The sequence below is a fragment of the Bactrocera dorsalis genome, chromosome 1 (assembly GCF_023373825.1).
Source record: "Bactrocera dorsalis isolate Fly_Bdor chromosome 1, ASM2337382v1, whole genome shotgun sequence".
Classification (NCBI taxonomy): domain Eukaryota; kingdom Metazoa; phylum Arthropoda; class Insecta; order Diptera; family Tephritidae; genus Bactrocera; species Bactrocera dorsalis.
The window spans coordinates 108,722,574-108,742,367 of NC_064303.1; the positions used below are offsets into that span (position 1 = coordinate 108,722,574).

At 37.4% G+C, this 19,794-nt stretch overlaps 1 long non-coding RNA gene across 1 annotated transcript in view; it reads left to right on the plus strand.

Annotated features, from left to right (window-relative positions):
- Window positions 1-19,794, plus strand: part of LOC125778473 (uncharacterized) — a 71,431-nt gene that overhangs the window by 24,140 nt on the left and 27,497 nt on the right. Inside the window, exon 2 of the long non-coding RNA XR_007422736.1 lies at window positions 6,060-6,350. This is a non-coding gene — a long non-coding RNA (uncharacterized LOC125778473). The remainder of the gene's footprint in view (window positions 1-6,059; window positions 6,351-19,794) is intronic.

Consider the following 19,794-nt stretch of genomic DNA (forward strand, 5'->3'; position numbering starts at 1 on the left):
AAAAAAAGAGGAAAAACACTGTACATACATATGTAAATATATAAACAGATTCCCAATGGAATTGCTGCTCATTAACATATCATTCATAATTGAAGTCAAAGGTAGTTAACTTCTTGTGGTTGTTGTATAAAATATTAATGGAGTTTTCGAAGAAAATTGTTGAGAAGCAAAAGACTGTGGGTGTAGACAGGCGCCATATAAATTAAATATATGTACCATGACTAACGCCAAAAAATTGTAAATAATTTTGTGGGCAAAGCAAACCAGCGCCTAGACCTCAGGTTTATAGAATATAAGGTCCAAAAGCAAATCCATTATTTTTCCAGTAGATGGTTTAAGGAATCGGTATCTCGCGTTGTATAAGTGCGTTTGGGTTAGTATAGGTTTAATAAGATTTCGCACCTCATGTGAGTACTGTTTCAACTGCACAAAGACTAAACATTACACAAAAAGCCGTTTGGAACCATTTCACTAAGGCTAGATAAAAAAAGAAACTAAATGTAAATATACAACACTAGATAAAGGAACAGACACCTCATGAACCGTATTTTCATCTAAGGATCGCTATCGAAACGTAACAAAATCGATCCTTTTCTGCAACGGATGATTATGGGTAATGAAAAGTGGGTTACTTAAAAAAACGTTAAAGGAAAAAGGTCTTGCTCGAATCGCGGTGTGAGTGCTCAAATGGTAGCTAAACCAGCATTGACGTTCAAGAAGGTTTTGCTATGTGCTTGGTGAGATTCGCTGGGAATCATCTAGTTTGAGCTGCTCACTTACGACCAAATTCTTAACTCAGACAGTATTGTCAATAATTTAACATAGTTGGGATATTGTAATCCATCCAACTTGTAGTTCTGACCTAGAACCGACTGATATTGCTAATGAAAAATTCTAGAGAAACTTGTGAGAATCGCCTGTGAAGCCATTCAGCCAGAAATGAGCCTCGTCGCTGAACATGATTTTTCGATGAAAATCCGGAATATTTTCAAGTTGATGCTCAGTCCAATTCACGAATATACAACGATTCTGGTGGTCTAATGGTTTCAGTTCTTGTATCAATTTGATCTTGTAAGGATGCTGGTCAAGAGCTTTTCGCAAAATTTGCCACAACGCATTACAGAGATACCCAACGCTTGAGAACGACGTTTTGAGAGACTGATTTAGGTCTTCCTTAATTGATGCACTAGTGGCAGTAATGTTCTCGACATAACGTGCACTTCTTTGTTTCACTGGCACGGAAACATTTTGTACTGTCCCTTTGGATTTAAAATTTTCCACTAGTCGCTCAATTGTTGATCTGACAGGACGATTATGACGGCGTAGACGTAGCGCTCTTAAAGTTGAGGCCACTGACTCGGATTATCGGTTGTAAATATTAATAATTTCGACTCGTTGTTGGATCGTATATCTTTCCACTATGAAATGGCGAACCTTAATGAAGAGAAATATCAAAAAAAGGGGGAAAATATGGCGTCGTTTTCTATCTCTATCGGTCTACTTTTGTGGCATCCCTCTTGAAAAACCCGTAACATATGTCTTATGATTGCTATAGGAAGAATATGAGAAAGGGGACCTGGGTTCCAGAACACTTTATAATATTTCAGACATTAGACTGAAAAAAATCTATTTCGAAGGTTAAAATGTTCCAAGGCCTGATTATTGTGTGGGATTACGACTGGAGCTAAAACAAATATTTTTCTTTTTGTACGAGTTTTGTGGCAATTTTTCTCGTTACATTTCAAACTTTGAACTATCTTCAGCCTTTTTAATCGTTTTGAGGTATACTTAATGCTTTTTGCCACAGAAAATAGTTAGAAGTTAGAAAATATGTTTATATGACATAACATCGACAATAACAACTACAAAAAAAAACATTGGAAACTACGCCAAGAATTTACCATGAGAATTCTGAAGAATTCTACAATTCGCTGGAATGCAAAAACTTGGTTTTCATTTTATTATTGCAAGAAGTGTTAATAAATGTTTATTGAAAAGTTAAAGGCGTGTTTATTAACTTGAAATTTGATCGGCTAAAAGTAAATAAAGAAATAAGTGGAAAGAAAGACCGCATCTAAACGTTCGCAGAAAACCCAAGTTGCTTAGACAAAAACAAAAACAAAGTTAGTGGAGTTTATCGTCTACGCTGCAGTGACTGCAGTGTCGCTTGCAAAAATAACATTTCTAATAAAGTGCCGGCTAAGTTATTACATATATGTACTTAAGAATATATGTATGGATATGAATTTATGTTTGAATTTATATGTATAAATGTAAATATGTATGTTTGTACATATGTATGTTTATAAGACTGCGTTGCTGTTTTAGCCAACACAAAAATTCCAAGAAGTTCTCAGCAGCACTTGCCATGGATTTGTTTACATTTAAGCGAAAAAGGAAATAGTTACACACATGCAAGTATACATACATACACTTACAAATGTATGTATATGTGCATTGAGGCAACCAATAACAGATTTATGGTGAAAAATATTAATTTAATAGTGTGAATAGCAAAAAATTGACACCTTTTTACCATTATGAAGTTGTAAAGTTATAATAAAGGCAAATTAAATATAAAAAGTCGTTAAAATAACAACAAAAAAAACAAGATTCGGTGGAATCGAAGCTATAATGCCCTTCACAAATACATTTTACAGCATAGAAGGGTATAAAAAAATCTTCATCTTGCTTTTGGTCGTTCAGTTTGTATGGCAGCTATATGCTATAGTAGGCCGATCTGAACATTAGATAGTGGCATTGCTTTAAACAAATATCCATGCCAAATTTCGTGTAGATATCTTGTCAAATGAAGAAGTTTTCCATATAACAACTTGATTTTGACCGCTCAGTTTGTATGGCAGCTATATGCTATAGTGATCCGATCTGACTGATTTCTTCGGAGATTGCATTATTGCCTTAAATAATAATCCATGCTGAATTTCGGGAAGATAGCTTTTTAAATGAAAAAGCTTTCCATACAAGCTTTTGATTCCGGTCGTTCAGTTTATATGATAGCTATATGCTATAGTGATCCGATATCGTCGATTCCGATAAATGAGTAGCTTCTGCGTTAAAAACGGACATGTGCAAAATTTCTGGTCGATAACTCGCAAACTGAGGGACAAGTTCGCATATACTCAGTCGGATGAACGCGCCTTCAATTCAATTTATGTTGAAGAATGAAAGACATTCATCATGTACATAAATGGCAGAAAATGTGTCTAATAGACAAATATACTTACATACACTTATAGAAACGTACACAAATACATGCATATGTAACCAAATCCGTAAATACATATACACACATATCATTGGTGCTGCCACATAGGCGCTTAACCAGCTGACGCATTGTCATCCATTACAAGCAAAAAAATTGTTTGTTCACCTACTCCAATGAAAAGACTTTGGTTGTTGTTGTTGTGACTGCTCGCTCGCTCTCACCCATTGTCATTTGCTTATCTTAACAGCATTTTATTGTTAACATTACATTTGCATGATTGCTTTGCAGTAGCCATAATACTTAATTATGCGCTTTGCTTGAGCTTTAATGGCACTAGTTTTATGGGCATTTGAATGATTGATGCAAATTGCGACGCGACATGGACAATTTCAGCCTAAAGCGCCACTAATTGAATGTGACTATTAACTTAATGTACAAACGTACATACATACAGTCGTACTTTTATGCAAGGTGGCTCAAAATGCGTGAAGAATTGTGGAATCCCAACGGTATTAAAGAATACAGGAATTGGCAGAGCTTGGCCGCAAGCACTGCGAATATACGTATGCCATATACATACATTATTTTTATTTGACTTGTGTACTGAAGCAAGTATTAACTTTGGTCCTATGGTCAATTAGAGATAATATTTCTTGAACGAAAACTGCAAGGTGTCATTTGCCTAAAAATTGTGGCTTCGAATATACTGTTCGTTTATTCTAAAACAAAAAAAAATATAATACCCTTCGCAGAATAATTTCTTATAGCATAAAGGGTATTAAAATATCTTTACATATATTGATTGTAGTCGACCAGGCAGTGTACCGGCATCAGCGACTACGACAAATAAGCGAGTTTTTGGAGTAGACTTGTGCTGAATTTCAGATCGATATCTCAAAAACTGAGAGATTAGTTCGTCTATATACAGACGGTCAATATCTGGTGTGCTTAACGCGAATACCTGTTGGTGACAGCTTTCCCCCAAGGCGCTCAAAAGCACAATAGATAAAAGGATAGCGTTGATCAGGCAATGTGGAATAGGCACACTAACCACGTTTTCATCATTCGAGTCCCAAATAAAATAAATGCCGAACTTTGAGCTCCGCACCTGATTGCAATGCAACTCCACCTAAATTAAGTTTCCGGTCAGACCTTGTAGCCGAAACTGCTACTTGTTGAGCTTCCATACTGCTATGGACTGGTAATCAGGGGCTGAACCTCATACGCACATTAATCAGGCGGATTGGAACGAACTTTATGAGCTCCTATTCCCGATGGTTCCAGAATTAAGTTTTTGGTCGGACCTCGTAGCCGAAAATTCTACCAGTTGAGCTTCCGTACTGCTATGTACTGTACATTCTTATACTCACATTACTCGTACTCACCATTTCCACAAGAAGCTAACCCTAACTCTCTGTTGAACGCTTTCGCCGCCTAAACCACTAACGCGCAAACATATCAAAGAACCCAGCTAACATCTATACCTCCGAGATCCGTAATGTTCGGGTACATTGGGCATTCGGCGAAAATGTAAGTGTGAGCTTCTAAACGGGCCCCACACAAACACCTTGATTTGTCAGATAGGTGGTTCTGATGCAAGAATTCATTCACTTTATTGAGTAACCGACGTTTTTTACTGGTTATTACTTCGTGTCAAACTTAATATGCTCTCTTTAGTATATAAAAATTAAAGGGGTTCTCGTCATCGTATTCGAACGAGCGCGTTTTCATATTGAAACTTCTTCTTCGTTCGTTTTATCGTTGTTCTCCAGCCAGTCCTCTCCTTAACCTTGAACATGAGTGTTATTCTTTTTTCGAAATCTCTATTTAATCCAATTTCAGGCTTCTTAGAGGCCTTACAGTAGCAGTAGATCTACTACTCTGGAGTAGCAATCTTCATTGACTATGAGTCTAAAAATCCAGGCGAAAAGCAATTGCCGAGAGTCTTTTTCCAAAAATATGATTTGGTGTTTTGTATTCTCTTCCTCCTTTCCTTTTGTCAAACTAAAGTTAACAAACTTTGGATAGCATATGCTGTCAGATTTCTTAAGCTTTGTCTATACAGAAGGGTTTTAATCCTTCTTTAAGAATCACATTAACTTGTATATTAATATTCAAATGTGCTCCCTGTGTTAATGATCAACCTTCAACCGTAACATAACTTAACTTTGTAAGCGAGTGGCAAACGAACACTCGGTAAACACTTAGATTCGTCTATTTTTTTATCGAGTTCAGCGATTCGAAAAATAATATCCAAGGTACATATATGGTAAATATCACAGAAGAATTTTGAAACAACCGCAGTCGAAAGTCTATTTGTCTAAATGTCTGATATCGTCCATACTTTGAATCGATCTCCTCAAGCATCATTGAAGACTGATTTCCGTTTTGAGCTAAAATATGACGAAATTTTTTCGGCGGACACGAAAACTTTCGGCAGCATATTTTAGACTATTTTGAGAAAAAGTTTTTGCTACAATAACAACAAAATTGTTGCATGAAAACCTGTACCATACATTTAAAGCAAAAAAGAATTAAATTAAATTTTCAAAATGTTGAAAATAACATTTTTCCCTTTTATTTGAAATTTTTTTAAAATATTATTTTTATTCTTATTCATCAATTTCTGTTTCAAACTCATCGTTTAGTTATTGCAAATATGCCACAAACAATATTCGCTCCCAATGCTGTGCAAGTGTACTTTTGACCTTCGTTGCCATAATTATATGTGCATAAATCTAGCCATATTTACATTAATATACATACCAAGCAACAAACAACAAACAATAACAGAAAATTTGATTCTAATCTCTTTTCTAATTTCCGGTTGAAGCATCGCACAGTAGCGGTCGGCGTTAATCGCTTTGATGACAACAAAAGATACCTCACCAACAAAGAGAACGTTCTAAACGTCAAAGCGCGCAACTAAACACACACATATGCATATACAAATATATGTATATGGTATACAAAATACCAAAGTGTGTGTGTGCGAAAGGAGGAGAATGTCGAATTGTAATCGAACAATGCAATGTGTGGTGGCAAGACGCTTTGCGATTTTTATGATGAGTTCTTGGGATTTTTTCCAACACGAAAAAAACAAAAATTAGTCGCAGCAATGACGGTAAGTGTGAAGAAAAAAACAATTTAATTGTGTATAAATTAGTTTTTAAGTAAGTTGGGAACGAAGTTAGCGGCGTGTTAGTTGTTGTGGTGCTACGTTAGGGAAAAGGAATGGAGGAGGCTGCCTGCAGCGGAAATGATGCATGTGAAATGTTTAGATAAATGCTTAGTAAATTTGTACATACTTAGATGAAATATTGAAATTCTTGCCAGGTAATTTTCGAAAAATAAAAATTGATATAAAAATTTGAAATGTTAAAAAATTGAAAAAAAAAAAACCAAGAAACAAGTAAAAACGTGAACCTCGGTTACACCAAGTAATCGATCTGTACAATTGTTTGGAGACTGGAGAATTGCTTTGGATAAATTTTCATAAAATTTCATGCCGAATTTCGTGGAGATATCTCCTCAAAGAAAACACTTTTTCATACAAGCATTTCAATTGGATCGGTGGGTTTATATGACAGCTATATGTTATAGTGCTCCGATCTGTGCAATTTCACTGAAGATTGGAAAGTTGCTTTGAGTAATCACTTATACGAAATTTTGTGAAGATATCTCCTAAAATAGACACGTTTTCCATACAAGAACTTCAGTTTGATCGGTTGGTTTGTATGGCAGCTATATGCTATAGTAGTTCGATCTGTACAATTAGTTTGGAGATTGGAGAGTTACTTGGAATAAACTTTCATACCGAATTTTGTGAAGATATCTCTTCAAACAAAAAATTTTTCGATACAAGAACTTCAATTTGATCGGTGGGTTTGTATGGCAGCTATATGTTATAGTGGTCCGATCTATACAATTTGTTCGGAGATTGGAGAGTTACTTTGGATGAGCTTTCATACCGAATTTCGTGAAGATATCTCCTAAAACAAAAAACTTTTCTATACAAGGACTTAAATTTGATCGGTGGGTTTGTGTGACAGCTATATGTAATAGTGGCCCGATCGATACAATTTGTTCGGAGATTGGAGAGTTACTTGGAATAAACTTTCATACCGAATTTCGTGAAGATATCTCTTCAAACAAAAAATTTTTCGATACAAGGACTTGATTTTAATCGGTGAGTTTGTATGGTAGATATATGCTATAGTGGTCCGATATCATCAATTCCGACAAATTAGCAGCTTATTAGGGAGAAAATTATGAGCGCAAAATTTCAGATCGATAGCTCAAAAACTGAGAATAGAATCGACTCTATACATCACGCTGAGTATTGGTATATTTTCCTTTTAAAGGTCTCTGATGTTTCTTTTATTTTATTTTATTTTATTTTATTTATATTATTTATTCACGACGTGGCATGCAATTTTCAGTAATGATTCTTAAACTCTAACCAGCACTAACACAACCCACCTCGCTTTAATTGTTTCTATCTCTCAACAAAAACACCCACAAACTCACTCACTCTCACTTAAGTCATTTCCAATCCGTATCACTCTTTCCTCATCATGCACAAACTCTTCGTTTTACTTTTAATTTATTTCTTTGCTGCCGTTACACCATTTCATGGCACCATCTCTTTAATGCTAACCTCAACAATACACCCCGCACCACCTATCCTGAGTTACTGTTAGAACCGCGCGAATTGCAAATGCTTTTTTCCACTTTCTGCGCATATTGTCGAGGCTAATGCCCTCTTTGTAAGCAATACCATCTGCATAATGTTCAAACTTACTTGGACACGACGCTGTTAGAGGACCAGGCGCAAAGTCACTTTTGCTGCAGCAAACAAGCTATAAATGCATAAGAGCACCGTGGCATTGGCAAATAGAATGAAACGAATGCGAATGCAGACGAAGAGGCAGCTAACAGCATGGCGCACGGCACAGCATGGAATCAAGCCAATCTGTTCAACATTGTCATGTCGCTGGTAGACAGTTGCTTTTTGTGTTATTCTGAGTGTGTCGCTCCTTAGAATCTCCCAGTGGATACTGGAGTGGTTACAGTTCAAAAAGTAGTGGTACGTGAATTCGTTAGGAATGGTGTGAACCACTTTGACATCGGAGTACTTGTAAAGTGAGACCAATCTCTATTCCGCTGTTGTCTTATACAAGTTTGCTTAGATTCAACGAACCGTTTTAAGCCAATCGTTTGGTTAGTCACTTTTTGGGGAAGTACTTCAAAGTTTTCCAATGCTTTGAAGCAATGGAAGGATACAGAATTTTCGCTGGTGCTCGAAAGCTGAAAGCCGTAATTATCTTCTAAAGTATCGGTCGTTGAAAACTCGATTCTGCAGGACTCTTAAAGCGGAAGAGTATTCCCAACCACTTTAGAAATGGTCGCAGCTTCGTTGGATGGCTTATAGACACATAATAATTTAATTTGAATGCAGCCAATTCCTGGTCTCCTTCCAGTAACCAGTTCTGAATTAGTTGTATAGTTTATGCTGCTCGTGTTCTGCATCGCCTTAACTGTAGCACTTTAGCTGCACCACCACTTCCACTTGCCTCAAAAGCCACTCACTCTCAGTCGAGTAATCGCTGTTGCATTGCGTAGTTTTCTTTTTTATTTTTTGCATTATGCCACACTTCACTTACCTACCTTGCTATGTGGTCGTCGTCGTCTTTTTTATGCAGCCAAGTGTTCTGCTTTACCTTTTCCTTTCTTTTCTTGCTCCACTTCAGTTGGTGGTTCTCGTTTTTGTCGGCCTCCGGGCATGAGTATATGCCTCACAACGGTATCAGTTGTGGCCTATTTGTATAACAGCAACTTGTGAATTCTACATTTGGTTTGTCTTCGCTGTTGCTGTCACCTTCGTCGTCGCCGTCACTCATCTCCTTTGCAATCTTTGTGCACCATTGCAAGTCATTGCAATTTTCAAGCTCGTTTCCGTGCTGCGACCGACGGCGGCTAGGTAGATATGGTGGTTGTTGAAGATTGTCACTGCTGCTGTTGGCAGCGCTGCTCTTCTTCAGTCGTCGTCTGCATTCTTTTCGTACCATCGTTCGTTGCATACCTTTGACTTTCGCTTTTGCTACAAATATTTGCGTTTCCAGTTTGCCGTAGTGCTGATTGTGCAACATCGTCTGTCTGCTGGCACATTGTGTAAGCGCAGAAGATGAAAACGTGTACCCCGCTTGCTATATTCTGCAGGTCGTTCTCCTCCTCTCCTTCTTCCTCTTCCTCTCTGATTTTATCTCTTCTTTTTTCTTGTATCATTCGTTCTTTTAGAACTGCGCCCCTTATTTCATCCAACTGAGTGCGCATTCCGACCTCCTGTTGTTTGCAGTTCTTATGTTTCTTCCTCCTCCTTCTCTGACTCCTCTGCCTTACTGTCGCTTCTTCGGTCTGCCATTCTTTTACTGCTTCGTTGCTGTTAATGGGCTTCGAGTGGATTTTCTTGCATTGCTTTAGCAAGCATCAGCATTCTTTTGGACGCCGTTGCTATTGTTGTTACTTTCTGGCCGCCTTCTGATTGTTGTTCTCTGCCGTTCCGCATTACTGTCATCGTTATCGGTAAGTTGTTGTTTGCTGCGCGAACTGACTGAGTGAGTTACTTGTCCGCTCGAGTTTAATTAGTTCTTCCTTGCTTGCTGCTTCAATTCTTGCATGGAATTCGGTGCACTTTTAATGTCGGTATTCAATATCTGAAGACAAAGAGTCTTCTGAAAATTCTCCAAGTTTGGTGTTTATGCGAAAATTTTCTATGATTTGTACTATCCGTTTCGGATTTATGTTGGAAGTGACGGTTAGTGCTTCAAATCGGCTTTGATTGAAAGGAGCTATCTCAGAAACTCGAAAGTTGACAAATTATTAGTGCCATAATACCTAGGTTCCGTTTCTAGATCCACGAAATGCAAACCCGAAGAAGATCCTATGAGTCTGTGTTTTGAGTTAAAAATCGTATTTTTTGTTAGAGGCTCCACATTCGAGCCTTCCTATTCAACTACAAGCAGAGACCATTTTCTAATGATAGATTCGCTTCAAACTGATTGAGTTACCGTAGTGCCTAATTTCTTAAAAATCGAAACCAAGTCATCCGACAGAGTTTGGACCTTTCAGAAGCAACTACAAACTACGCCGTTCAGAAACTAAGTATTTATTCATATTTTTTTTTTTAAAGAAATGAGGTTTTGAACCAATTCCTCATCAGGTGTTATACCGCACTCAACTCTTTAAGTATTGGCGGTTTCGAAGACCGTACTTTGTGCTTCGAACTTACGGCCAACGCCATAGCAGTACCGATCCAACTTATTTCGTTGGCTACGATGGCCATCTACTCTCATAATGCTAACTGCAAATTTATTTACAATTATTATTATTTCCTTTTTACACCAGAAAAAAACGTGTCATTCTATGCAGCGATGAGCAGCTCGGGATTCTTCGTCCCTCTTTTTAATTGTCTTCGTCTCCTTCACTTCCACTACTTTACCATATCCAGCAGCCACTCTAGCCATTCCGCTACGCAGCTTCTTTTTCCTCACTGTGCTAATGACGCTAATTGCACTTTGGCGTTTTGTAATTAATTTAGATTTCTGCCCCTTGAACTGCGCTCCGAGCCGTCTGCCGTTATTGACATCGCGCACCAAGTCATCTCCAGTGCAACTGCATCTGCATTGCTGCTCGCTGTGGCAGTTCATATAATTGGGCCAATTTGCGCATTTGCATATTCACCTTCCGTCGCCCGTGCCGTTGGAGACCCTAGCCCGCCGCGACACCTCACCACTAGCCTTCCATGCGCTTTTTCTTATTATTTTTTTCTGCAAGATTTTCTTTATGAGTTTCCTCTTTGATATTAAACTGCAAACAGTTAACTAACTGTGCTGCCATAAACTGTGCAAAACTCACAGTTCATTTCATTATGCCATTTCTGGTGTTTACTCGTTATGGCGATTTGCTGCAGGCGATGATGAGGGTTTGGTGGCAGCACCGGCATTTTAAGTAGTTTATGCCCGCTTTTATGACTGTTTATGAGCTTGCTTTTAATTATAAAGTTATTTATATGTATATTTAGTCGGACTTTTTCAATTACCGACATCGTGATTTAGTTGACGGCGATAGATACTGGTTAGTTGGTAATTTTATGGACTTAAACTGTCTTAATTTCATCATTTTGTACTCGTTGTAACTGATTTTGGTTTTGGTATTGTGAGTTTTATAAACAACAGCGATTGAGACTATCTCAAAGGACTTCCCTTGTCCACTTTTTGGTATATCAAGGACTGTAAGATAGTTTTTGGTCTAATGCCTGGTCGCAATCTACTGGCGACTGGACTGACGTCCTGTATGACGAATATTTGAACTCAAATGAAACTGCATCTAAGTTTTGCTCCGATTTAGTGGTTTCTATATCAAGTCCTGAGGTAGCTCTTATAATTTTTTTCGAGATTTTTTACTTGCTAATCTAATGCATACTCCTGTAGAACCCCCAAGGTGATCTAGTTACCGATGCCCAGAGCATACTTAAATTATGGAGGGAACACTTCTCCAACCTGCTGTATGGCAGTGAACACACAACACCAGGAGAAGGCGAACCCGATACCCTAATCGATGACGATGGAGCAGGCGTTCCATTGCCCGACCATGAAGAAGTTCGAATAGCAATTGCCCGACTGAAAAACAACAAAGCACAGGGGCCGATGGATTGCCGGCCGAGCTATTCAAATACGGCGGCGAAGAGCTGATAAGGTGCATGCATCAGCTTCTTTGCAAAATATGGTCGGACGAAAGTATGCCCAACGATTGGAATTTAAGTGTGCTATGTCCAATCCATAAAAAAGGAGACCCCACAATCTGCGCCAACTACCGTGGGATTAGCCTCCTCAACATCGCATATAAGGTTCTGTCGAGCGTACTGTGTGAGAGATTAAAGCCCACCGTCAACAAACTGATTGGACCTTATCAGTGTGGCTTTAGACCTGGAAATTCAACAACCGACCAGATATTCACCATGCGCCAAGTTTTGGAAAAGACCCGTGAAAGGAGAATCGACACTCACCACCTATTCGTCGATTTCAAAGCTGCTTTCGACAGCACGAAAAGGAGCTGCTTTTATGCCGCGATGTCTGAATTTGGTATCCCCGCAAAATTAATACGGCTGTGTAAACTGACGTTGAGCAACACCAAAAGCTCCGTCAGGATCGGGAAGGACCTCTCCGAGCCGTTCGATACCAAACGAGGTTTCAGACAAGGCGACTCTCTATCGTGCGACTTCTTCAATCTGCTGCTGGAGAAAATTATTCGAGCTGCAGAACTTAATTGAGCAGGTACAATCTTTTATAAGAGTGTACAGCTGCTGGCGTATGCCGATGATATTGATATCATCGGTCTCAACACCCGCGCCGTTAGTTCCGCTTTCTCCAGACTGGACAAGGAAGCAAAAGAAATGGGTCTGGCAGTGAACGAGGGCAATACGAAACATCTCCTGTCATCAAACAAACAGTCGTCGCACTCGCGACTTGGCACTCACGTCACTCTTGACAGTCATAAGTTGAAGTTGTAGATAATTTCGTCTATTTAGGAACCAGTATTAACACCACCAACAGTGTCAGCCTGGAAATCCAACGCAGGATTACTCTTGCCAACAGGTGCTACTTCGGACTGAGTAGGCAATTGAAAAGTAAAGTCCTCTCTCGACGAACAAAAGCCAAACTCTATAAGTCGCTCATAATTCCCGGCCTGCTATATGGTGCAGAGGCTTGGACGATGACAACAACCGATGAGTCGACGTTGCGAGTTTTCGAGAGAAAAGTTCTGCGAAAGATTTATGGTCCTTTGCGCGTTGGCCACGGCGAATATCTCATTCGATGGAACGATGAGCTGTACGAGATATACGACGACATTGACATAGTTCAGCGAATTAAGAGACAGCGGCTACGCTGGCTAGGTCATGTTGTCCGGATGGATGAAAACACTCCGGCTCTGAAAGTATTCGACGCAGTACCCGCCGCGGGAAGCAGAGGAAGAGGAAGACCACCACTCCGTTGGAAGGACCAAGTGGAAAAGGACCTGGCTTCGCTTGGAATATCCAATTGGCGCCACGTAGCGAAGAGAAGAAACGACTGGCGCGCTATTGTTGACTCGGCTATCATCGCGTAAGCGGTGTCTACGCTAGTAAAGAAGAAGAAGAATCTGATGTGGGGATTTTCCAAAACTATTTATGTAGGACTGAAAATTATAAGATCGGTCAGAATAGACATTATTTCCATAGTTTCAAAGATATTTTACCAAATGTGAGTCTCAGCTTGTATTCACAGGAGTGTAGAGAAACTATTAATTTTTTATAAAATGAAAATCTTTCTTCTAACCAAAGAGGCCTAAATAATAAACGACCAATGATATGAATCCGGAACTATGTTGACTTTATTCTACTAAAACAGCGCTTAACTTGTTTCGGAAAGTATGAATTTCTTTTTACAAGGAATTGATTCTCCGAAATTCTAAATCCCGAAAGAATACAATTTGGAATCCGAAGTTTCAGAACCCGAATTTGGAACTCGAAGTTTTGGGATTACCCGCTTTAATACCGAATTCTTTTTTAACAACGATTATGGTTGATTCATATTCTAAACCCTAAAAAGTTAGCGTGGAATACTTGTCTAGCCAACGAAAAAAATTGTTCCCAGGTACATGACTAATCACAAAGTTAATGTTCCAGAAACGAAAAAATAAATCCGAAATTTCGTTCCAGATATATATGTAAATAATCACAAAATAAATGTCCCAGAAACGAAAAAAAATTGATCCCGAAATTTCGGGATTGCCAGTTTTAGTCCCGAAGTTTTTTTTGTCCGAATTTTTTTTCTTATTATAACTATCGACTATCCATACATTAAAATTCCAAAACCCCGATTTGAAAACCTTACGTTGCATAATGTTAGCGACACTTTGGGATTGCGAGCTTTAAATTATTTTAATTTTTTGCAATGACCATATTTAGTTGATACTTCGAAAATATAAATTACAGTATTTATACGACTTTTTTGATATGAACGTCCGAACAACAAAAGCAATTTTCATTTAGAATGTTCGGAATTACCGTCGGAAATCAAGCCCGAAACTTATTTCTTTTTAATGAACGGGTGTAGATATTCTGAAATTCTAAATACTGGAATTTATAACAGTGCAATAAAGGTCTCCTCAACGAAAACATCATTAATCCCGAAACAATCCCGGAATTTCGGGATTGCCAGCTTTAGTCCCGAAATCTTAAAACTTGTAAAAATACTTGAAATTTATTATTTTAGAAGTTAGAAAGAGATTTTGTAGAAAAACGCGAATATTTGATTTTCCAACTCTATGTAAGGTTTCTCGAGTAGAGCTCCTGCATCTAAATTTTACTCTTTACATATATGTATAATATGTACAGATGTATACTCATTTGAATTTATATGTATACTTCCTGGCGTACTTCACCGTTTAATTGTCATATGTTTACGGCTCCTTTGTTAGTACATGCAGAAGCTTTGAGTCTCTCGTGGACGGTGAAAATTAGCTTAATTTAACTGACATTAAGTTGTCAGCGCGAAGGTAAAGCGAAGTTGAGAGAAAATGGAAAAAAGTGCAATAATAAAGATGATAATAAAGTTCAAAAACAACAAATACAATACAACAACGATGTTCAAGGAAGCGACCAAGAACAACTAGCAACATGCAATCTCGACAGATAGCGATGTAGGCGAGGCAATAGCAGCAACAACAATCATAAGTTACTCACAAGTAAGATTAAAACAAAAACAACAAAAAACACTAGGTAAGCAAATATTACAAAATCATTAAAGACGCTAAACACGCATTTACAACCTGATTGCTGACTTCAATTCCTCTTGTTGTCTTCAATTGTTGTTGTTGCTTTGCAGTGACAACACGCGCTTTCACGCTTATCGCCACAAGCATTTCTACTTATAATTCCACATGCACACATATAAAAAGGCTTACAGGTGTCTAATGTGCACAGAAGTTCCTGTTCTCCTCTGTTATTTGCATACATATGTGTGTGCATGTATGTGTGTAGGCATTTACATTACAAACATTACGCCGCCAATTGCTGCTGGCTTGTAAGCACTTGCGACAACATGAACGCGCCCTCTGGCGCCATTTAGTAACAATTTTCAGCAAATGCTGCTGCTCCGGGTCTGAAGCTGATAACCCCGCTCCCGCACTACCCACAGCCATACAGTAACAACAAACGCACATAATAATTGAGATGACAAAGTATGTGGGATAAGTACTTAGCAGCCGATGAGAAACGTGGAGAAAGTAGCTAGGTTGTCTGCGTGTAAAAGAGCTCGCATTGAAATGTGGAACTCCAGAGCCTTGTACATAAATTTAATATGCTCCCGAGATACTTTTATCTCGCATGACTCGGTAAAATCTCCGTTTGCAGACGTAATGCGCTTAGAGCGAGTGTGATTCATATACTAACTATGTGGTTGGTGAGTTTTCGAAATGTAGACACTTTTGTACAGTGACGAAGCCAAGAAATTTTACTAGCAACTTTGATAACTTATTGCGTGGGTCTTTTGAAACATATATTTGACACCAAGATCGTGTGATATCACACCGTTGGACTTTTCTCTGTTCAGATACATATGTAAATTCTGTGGGGACAATCCCGCTTCAATTCATTCCTTGGAGCAAAACATCATGCGTGTCATTCGCCAGTTTCCAGTCGAAATGCTCGAAAGAGTCATCGAAAATTGGACTCAATGGATGGACCATCTGAGACGTAACCGCAGTCAACATTTCAAAGAGAAAATTTTTAAAAAAATAAAGGCCAAAGAATCTTCGAATGATAAAAAAAAGTCCATCAAATTTGGAGTTTTTGTGTTTTTTCCTTAAAAAGAGTAGGAAATCTCAAAATGAGTCACCCTTTATAAAAATGTTTCAATAATATATATTTTGCTTTTAGCATATAGGGAATTGAACCCCTTTAACCCCCCATCGTTCTGCCACTGGCTAAATAAACGACGGTGGAAAAGAAGCATCTCACAGCTGAAATTCTTTATATGTTTGTTAGGTTGTTAAAATTATTTTAAATGGTGATTGATGTTGTTTTAACATATTTTTTTAAAGCTTGCACGAAACACATTATCCTTGCCACATTCCTGATGCATGCGGAGGCGTATGAGTTACCATGTTTACACACAAAGCTAAATTCTTTGTTTTACCACCCAGTGAAGATTTTTTTCAGGTAAGGATAAAGTAAAGGATCACAATTGACTAACCGAGTAGGAATAAGACAACTTTAAATAAGGTGACTTATCTGAGGACTCACGGACCTCCCTCCATTCTCTTCTAACTTCTTCACATATAGTATGTCAGTATCTCTCTGTATTACTCTTCCTCTTTCTCTCTCTCGCTCTCCAAATATCTGCCATCATCACTATGTCACTTTCAGATGATATCTTTTCCTCCCTCTACCATCCAACCCAAGGCATTAGCTACTGAGCGAATACAAGTGTAAATCTTATGGCTTACTGGGTAATTTATTTTCACATATAAGCAGGCTGTGTGAACTTGATTGCCAAAATTTGCTTTTTAGTACTCACACAAGCAAATGTGCCCCAAGGCTTATTTGGTTGCAGGCATGTGCCCACATAAATTTTTAGGGGCAAGTCACCACACAAATATTTTATTCGATATGCTCAGAAAAGTGATAAGTATGTCTTTATGCTTTGGGAAAATGATAAATTTATTATGTTGACAGAAGTGGATACAATTTTTAGTGCAAATATGTAAATGGGTATTGATTATATATAGGTAATACTGTAATCAATACACGCTGAATTTGAGATCAATATTAAAGTGTACTCATTACATTTTACGGCAAAAACGACTTTCATTTCTGGGTATTGGGTCAAGCCAATTTTTTCGCGAGATTGAGTCACTAGCAAAAAAGGTGATTTTTCGTTTTTCGGAGCTAGTCTCCAAAGTTGAAATATTTGACTTCGAATTTCGATTTTAGTGTGGCAGTTACCAAAAACGAGAATATATAGACATTATCCACATTTTAATCCCATTTCGGTGATGTGCAATTTTTTTCGCTTTAGCTTATATGACCGAATTTCGAAAATAAATTTTCAGATTTTCGAAAATAAGTTTTCAGATTTTCCAAAATAAGTTTTCAGAATTTCCAAAATAAATTTTCAGATTTTCGAAAATAAGTTTCCGATTTTCGAAAATACATTTTTAAATTTTCGAAAATACATTTTTAAATTTTTGAAAATAAATTTTCCGATTTTCGAAAATAAATTTTTAAATTTTTGAAAATAAATTTTCTGATTTTCGAAAGTAAATTTTCCGATTTTCGAAAATAAAATTATACTAAAATTTATTGTTATATAATTTTTCTTTTACCTCTTCGTCTCATCCCATTTTTCGAACTAAACTTTCTCAACTGTGGAAATATCCCTATTCAATTATAGAATACTGTGGAAATATCCTTATTCAGTTATAGAATACTCGGAATTGCCAGGTGAAGGCTCCGCGATGCAATGGATCATTTAGTAAGATCCCTAAATTTCAGTTCAATTCTAGTGGGTGCCTTAGTTTTGAGCAGAGAAAAAAGTGTTGAACTGACACGAAAACTGTGCATGTGAATCACTGTCTGTTCAAGAATAATAAAAATAGTTCGCTTGTAAAAAAATGACTTCCGGTATTATTCTCACACTTGAACCATTTCGAAAAAAAAAACTTCAAGGATTTTATTTTTTCCGGCGTTATTTTTACTTCTCTTTATCAAATTCTTTTGCAATTGAGTCCGCCAAAGCCCACACTTGAAACCATGTTACATTCTTTCTTTGGATTGCTTTCATTAAAATTCCGCAAAACTTAATTGTTTGCTTAACAAATTATCAACTTCTTTCAAAACACTTCAGATACGCTTTTCAACAAGCCATAGATACTCGGCGCCAAATTAAAAACTTATTATTATCATTATTACCGACTTTATTTGAGTTATTGTTATTGTTTCTTTTATTTTTGTTGGTGGAGGGCGCCTATTCGGCATCCACCTTCAATTGCATAAGTCTCTTTGCCATAATTTTTCCACTTCTTGAAGAGCAGCGCGCACTTCAGCCGTGCTGAGCGCATTTAATGCAAGATATCTTGCATAAGACCCGCACTTATACTCATTCTCAGTGCCCACACTCATGCTTACATATGTATGTCTACTTGGGTGTCTGCATATTTGTCTGCGTGAGTGCTTACCTCTAAATTAACTGTATTTTTGATATGTTATCTGCATTATCTGACAAACAATTATAAACCTGATTACATGCCGCTTAACAGCTTTCGCGTTCGTACCTCTGTGCTTGTGTGTGTGTGGGTGTGCAAAGCTCACTTTAACCTTCAATTGCTGCTAATTGTCACTTGTCTTGTTGGTACGTTTGCTTATCTGCGATTGGATTGTTTGTTAAATAATATAAAATAATAAAATGAAATAAATTAAAATATTTTAGTGAAATGTAAAATACAGCATTATATAACATGGCATAAAATAAAAGGTACAAAAAATAAAAAAATGAGTGGCAACTCTTGAGAGTCTTGTCGAAAATTATGGTCGTCCAAAATCTGCTTGATTTGATTCCCATATTTCAGTGCTTCATCTATTTTAGACAATTAATTGAATACTATTTTTTAAACATGTGGCAACCCTATTAATTTTTTTTTCAGTTTTACGTCTTTTTTAGCCTCTATTTCGTTTTCGCATTAAAATTTGTCACAATTTTAGCAAAGAAAAAAATTTAAACGGGTGGCAACCATTTAAAAATTTATTTTAATCCTCTTCTGTATGATAATCATGTTGTGAAATTTCATTTTAAAAACCTCTTCTGTTTGATAACCTTATTGTATAATTTCATTTTATTTTTATTTCTTTAGGTGGCAACTCTTCTCATAATTTATTTGTAATTTGAAATTTATTAATTTATAGTTTCGTAATTTTGAACAAATTTTGAAAAGTTTGAACTTTTTTCGAATTCCAGACAGGTGGCAGCATCTGATCTATTTTCACCATCAAATGCATCTAAAAAAGTAATTTGTGAAAAATTTCTTTAAAATGTCTTGTCAAATAAAACAGTTATAGCTATAAGTTTTATAGTGGTCCGATCTGAACAATATATTTGAAGATACGGGTTACCTTGAACAATGATCTGTGCCAAACTTCGTGGCATCCCGTCAAATAAAAAAGTGTTCCATACCAGAACTCGATTTTGAGAAATCGGTCACTTTGTAAGGCAGTTATACTTGTATGATATCTTCTTCTTTTACTTTGGTAACTGTGGGCCAGTTTGGGCCGAGAACACAAAACTTCGCCAGTTGCCTCTATTCTTGGCGAAGTCACGCCAGTTGTACATCCGAAGTCGGAATGCACTTGGTCGTTCTATTGGATGCATGGACGCTCTTGCTTCCAATGTTCATTCGTGGGTTGCGAGTCGAAAGAGCTTTACGCTGGAGCGCCATCATCCATGCGAATGAAATGGCTTAATCAGCGCAGT